Source organism: Andrographis paniculata, unplaced genomic scaffold (genome assembly GCF_009805555.1).
Source record: "Andrographis paniculata isolate CXL003 unplaced genomic scaffold, ASM980555v1 Contig60END, whole genome shotgun sequence".
NCBI lineage: Eukaryota > Viridiplantae > Streptophyta > Magnoliopsida > Lamiales > Acanthaceae > Andrographis > Andrographis paniculata.
Window position 1 is genome coordinate 6,365,938 of NW_026137596.1, and position 5,876 is coordinate 6,371,813.

The following is a 5,876-nucleotide window of genomic DNA, read 5'->3' on the forward strand; positions in this document are numbered from 1 at the left end:
GTCAACTTTTATTTTTTATTTGTTTCAATAATTCAACCGTAACAATCACAATGATAACGGAATATCGTTGTAAATACATTTGTTACGCCTATAAACCGTAACTAAATGATAATTATAAATTAAAATTTTAAAAAATTAATAAAATTATTTAAAAAAAATTAAAAAAGTAAAAAAATAAAAGTATGTTACAGTTTGGGTTTTAGCCAAAATTATAATCGATCTCAATTTCTCTCGCCTAACTCTCCTTCTATTATCGAACCCTCGTTGAAGCAAGCTCCGCCGTCTCCGGCGGTGAACTTCCGTTCACCAGATCCGGTCCACTGCCACTCCCCGCATCCTATCCTAGCCCCCACTTCTATCTCTTGCCTCATTATCTATCTCGTGTCTATATGGTAGGTCGAGTCCGTTTAGTTACCATCGCATGCTTGTGGTCATTCTCTGACCATTTGCTACAGGTAATGGCATCCCTTCGTCGACCCCCTAGGTTTGCCATCAACCATTGCTTAGATTAAGCTATTCCCCGCTCAATCTCAGGTTGTCCCAATTGTTCTCCCTGTTTCATGGTTATCTCTCTTCTTCATTGTCGATGGTTTCTCGATGTGGGGATGGAGATGGATCAATTTTGGTAACATGTGGCTTATCTTTTTCTGTGTTCTTGCTTGATTATTGTGGATTCTTCATTGTTTGATTGTGGCTCGGTGTGATTTCAATTTCTTCTCTATTTGGTGGCGTTTTATTTCGATTCTTCTGTGTTGGTGTTGTAGTTGGTTTGTGTATGGTTTGTCATTATAGAAAGAGGTGTTCTTAGCCATTGATGAACATAAGGTTCACCTCGACCAAGCTTTGCCAATTTGTTCTAACCTCCACCACGCACACAAACAGTTCAACTAGTTGCATGTTTGAAATCGTGTGTTTGTTTCGCTATTTTGTGGTTAGAAGAATGCTACAAAACTTTGTTTTGTTAATTGAGGTTAATAAATGGATGAATAAGATGAAGAGGATGATAACACTCTTGATTTTGAAAGATAAATGAGTTTGTGAATTAACATATTTGGTTTTTTATTGTTGTTTAATCAATCTATCTATGAATCTAGGTCTTGAATATGTAGTTCAATGCTCTCAATGTACTATACACTATAGTGTGAGTGAAAGAAATCTAGATAAAGCGAAGAGTTTACTTGCAGTGTTTATTTAGCATTAAAGTAAAACTATTGGGCATCAATTTTGAAATAAAAACTGTTTTTCTTTTAATTTGATTTTCTAAATCTTGATGGAGGTTAGAGATTAAAATATAAGATTGGAAAGAAGAATTAATGTTTTATGGGGGGCATATTTTAGAATTATGTTGCTGCTGGTAAGTGAAGGTTATTCATATTTGTGTAATTGTGTTATTACGGTATATAGTTGGAGGAAATGAAGTAGTTGTTGTTCCTTGCTCGCTAATATCAACATCGTGTGCAACCTCACTCAACCTCTCTCTTTTCTTAACAATCATGGCCATGATAGATGATCATAAGTTCATCAGCTTACCTCTGATCCAAAAACTGAATTATTTAGCACACAATTAGAGGTATACGGTGTATGTATATACATATACATATGTAATGGGTTTCTATGTACGTATGTATTTGTATTCATTAAAATGGTAGCATATATAGCGATCTATATCTATGTAACTAGCAACGATATTTATTGGATTATGAATGAGCTTCATGGAAATCATCACTTCCTCTTGTATCAATGAAGATATCATTTTGAAACTTTCTTTTCATGTTCTAAAATAAGCTTTTCTTTCTGATGTCCCACTATGTCATAATGTTCATAAGCTTATACTCTTGTCTGATTGTTGGATTTTGTTCTTTTTTAACAACCAATCACTGCGTTTCTGTGAGCCCTATGTTTTATTAATTGAAAAACATTGGGCAATGTTCTGGCAACTTCTCTGTATTTGATTGATTATTGTATCTTATGTGGTTAGATTATTCCTTTGATGAATGTGGTACTCCATCCTCCGATAGCATGATGGCAGTTGGTTTCGTCCTCCGTATATTTATACTTTTGTCTTATATCCTTACTATTTTGTCCCCCATGTTTTACTATCAATTGAATCGTAAGTTCACACACCATCATGATTATTATTGTTTATTATTTGACCATGTTTGCTTGTTTGAACTAGTTTATGTAGGCAACCAATACTTATAGTAGTCTTTGTTTTGATCACTTGTTCATCATATCAACCCTTACAAATCTTTAGTTTATTATAAGATACATGTTGGGTTTACTTTTTGTGTAGAATTTGCTTATGCCTGGTATCAAACTTACATTTCAAATAGTTTGCAATGGAACAATTGTAAGGACAAAGCTATTAAGGGTTTATATTTGTTCTCCCACAATCTGGAAAACTTGCCATTAAGAATGGCCATAGGAATTTAGTCATACTACCTTCAAGAGATTTCCCTACATGGAAAATATCTAAACCAATTACGTATATACATATATATGTAAATACTTCACTCTATTCCTGCTGAATCATGTTCCCCTCTCTCTTTTCATCTTTCAGACTTGTGAGTTGAGGGGCAAAAGAGAAAGGAGAAAGGATAAGCTGTATGCGACTGCTACCATAACATACCAATCTAGGTAATCCGACAGGTACTTCTTAAGAAGATTTCTTTTTTTATAGAGGCAAGAGTGCATAGAAGAATTGCAAGTGGTGATTAGTTTCTTTCTTTTTACTGTTATACACAAAAGTGATATAAATATTATCAATATTTATCTATATATCCAATGTCAAAGCTAAGTTGACGTTGAACTAACTTATTGAATCGAATTATTATCCAACCGCCAGTCTTGGTCCTATCAACAAGAAAACCTTTGTAATCCACAACAACTGCCACTATCAAACTTATCTATGCCGCACCATCTGCAGCCTGCAATATTTATACATAGATTGTTAGATAAGGTTGTCCTAATGAATAAGCTATTTCAAGAATATATATTATGATGATGCTGTATTTAAAGGGTTAGTTAACTACTAACCATAGAGGTAGGTTTTCTGCTTCTTGCTTGCTTTGTTCTGTGCAATAGATTTTGGTTTCTTTGGATTAGGCTCAGTCAACTTAAGTGGGAAAGAGATGATGAAGAAGAGAGAATATAGAGCAGTTTTAGTTGCACGCTGGTTCAGTAAATATTATTGCTGGAGGCTGTTCTCTACTTGATTATATTATATTAATATAGTCGTAATTATGTAACTACTAGATTGTTAATTACGTCTAGTTAGTCTAAATTAGCATGTTGCCATTAATTGTTAAATTGCAATTTTTGTTACTGCAATATTGATTATGTTTGTTATTGTTGTTTGTTTAAATTATATTAGGATAAGTGCTCATTGATTAATTATTTTGCTATATAGATTAGTCTTGTTTTTATTTATATTAGTATATGGGCTGTTCGTGGATATTTATTTTATTATTTGGAGTAACTTAATAGTAGTAAGTAGTTGAATGGCACATATTGGGATTGAGATTGGTATTGGATGGCATCGGAAAATTTGTTGGCATCTGCTGATATTGTTGTAGGGACTTTTATTCGGGTATCAAGTAGTTGTATGGTCGAATTTTCTATATAGAGCTTGATTGGTGGTTATTTTTTGCCATAGGAGATGTTATCTTATTTTTCTTGCTGAAGGATTTTCCCCGTATTGTATAATTTTAGTTGTATGGACTGATATGAATTATGATTGTGGTGGTTTATAAATGTTGTTTTACCAGTGTTGGGAGAGTTGTTTCGTAGTTTATTGTTGTGTGGTTTATCTTCCTAATGTTTGGTGGTCAGTCTTCTTGACTAATGCTTTCGGTTGTAGACATTGGTATATTTATATTTAAGATAGTGTCCATACATCAAATTGAAGGATAACTTTTATTTTATTATGAAGTTTCCATTGCTATCATTACTTGATGTATTTATATCTTTTATTATATTCATTCATGTTGCTTAGAGATATCATATTTCCTAATATTAGCTTTGGTTTTATATTTTTATATAGGTGATACCCTAGCTATTGTCAAGGCATTTGTTACCGCTGTTACAGTCCCGGTGACCATACTTATTCTCTAAAGTAATGCAGGAGTAAAATGCTCGATGAGGTACTCGACGAAGAAAACATCAAGTGGACTTACAAGGTTGTACAATTTCTTTAAAAATGTTTATTCTTTTGGGAATTAAATTACTTTAGATGCCGATATAATTCTTATATATCATTGGAAACACATTGCAGTTGGTTGACCGCCTCTGATTGCTTTATCTGTGATTTTACACTCGATGAGCTTGGTCGTTCATAGTTGTATTTGTTAGTCGACCTTAGGATTGTGCAATTTGATACCATATTTATTTATTTCACGTATTAATTTTGGATTTGGGGATCAAGTGTTAGCAAGTTGTTTGGTTGTTATGGTGTATGGCATGGTGACTTTTGAAGATGTTTTAAAGTACGGTTAACATCTAGTATTCTATTTTTGACACGAACATAAATGTTGTTGGATTGATGTCAGTGTGCATATATGAACAAGGATTTCAGATTAATTACGATAATATTATGTTCTAATTTATTTGTGATGCAAATTGATCAATAAAAAATTCAACAATTGGATTTTATTCGTGGCGACAAAATCCTTATTTGAGACAGACACCTTTTGTAGCGGATTTTTTATTACGGACAATGGCTGGTACAAAAAGTGTTGTACGTTTGCATTAAATTTCTACCGAATTTTTCGTTGCGGAAAAATTTTGCAACAAACAGTTCTCTGACAGGACACTACTTTTGTAACGCAATTTTTTGTTACGGACGAAATTGCAACAAAACGTTTTCTAGCAAGATTCCATATTTGTACCGCATTTTTCGTTTAAAAAATATGTCCTAACAAATAGTTCTCTGACAGGATTTAAGTTTTGTTCCGAATATTTTGTTACGGACATATGTTGTTCCAAAAATATGATCGATGTTTTTGTTACGTACAAAAAACGCAACAAATACAATAAACACATGCTTATTTTGAGGGTTGACCGCCACCTATTTGTTACGGAATTTGTTGCAACCTAGACTTTTTGTACCACGATTTTTCGTAGCGGTCAAAATCCGTAACAGAGTTGACATAAAAGGCTATTTTGCACAAAAATTGAATTTTCGTTACAAATTTTTGACCGCTACAAAAAGTCATTTTTTTGGTAGTGATATGATTACACTCTAATGCTATAATTTAATCAATCTCATCAAGAAAAGAAAAATAGCATCCAATGAAAAGTGAAGGGTAAAAAATCTTTTTGCTGCCAACCAGAGTACACCATGTGACATCATTCGAAAAGAAAATCAAAATAACGCTTTCCATAAAAATAAGGGTTTTTAGCAAAAAACGTACACTAATGTCAAATTCAATACTCAACCAAATAGTAAGTGTTGGGTGTTGGTGAAAGAGGAATGTGGACTAGAAGGGATTGTGTCCCACTTAGAACAAAGTTCACCTTTTTTTATATATATATTGAATTTGGACTCATTAAGAGTTAATGAAAAATCGAATTGGTGAATTGGACTTGAATTGAGTTTGGACTTGGGCCTTGTTTACGGTCTTTCAAAGTGTTCTTCTAAATATATTAAAGCATATGAAGAAATGCGGCCAAAAATTCCCCAAATCTTAAGAGAAATCATTAAAAACAAATCGACAATCAAATTCGCTTCACAAATCAATTACATTGTCAATCTAGATTTGCCAAAACAGTTCTCAAGAGAAATCATTAAAAAAAAATCGACAATCAAATTCTCTTCACGAGTCAATTACATTGTCAATCTAGATTTGCCCAAACAGTTCAAACCACCGATTATGATT

At 32.9% G+C, this 5,876-nt stretch overlaps 1 long non-coding RNA gene across 2 annotated transcripts; it reads left to right on the forward strand.

Annotated features, from left to right (window-relative positions):
- The first annotated feature begins 226 nt into the window (after nucleotides 1-226).
- On the forward strand, nucleotides 227-4,522 carry LOC127259902 (uncharacterized). Of its 2 annotated transcripts, none has more exons than XR_007840596.1 (4): nucleotides 227-625; nucleotides 2,561-2,649; nucleotides 4,043-4,178; nucleotides 4,274-4,522. It is a non-coding gene; the product is annotated as an uncharacterized LOC127259902 (long non-coding RNA). The 2 variants fall into 2 exon arrangements; XR_007840594.1 differs by having other exon boundaries at nucleotides 2,561-2,637.
- Nucleotides 4,523-5,876: the final 1,354 nt, after the last annotated feature.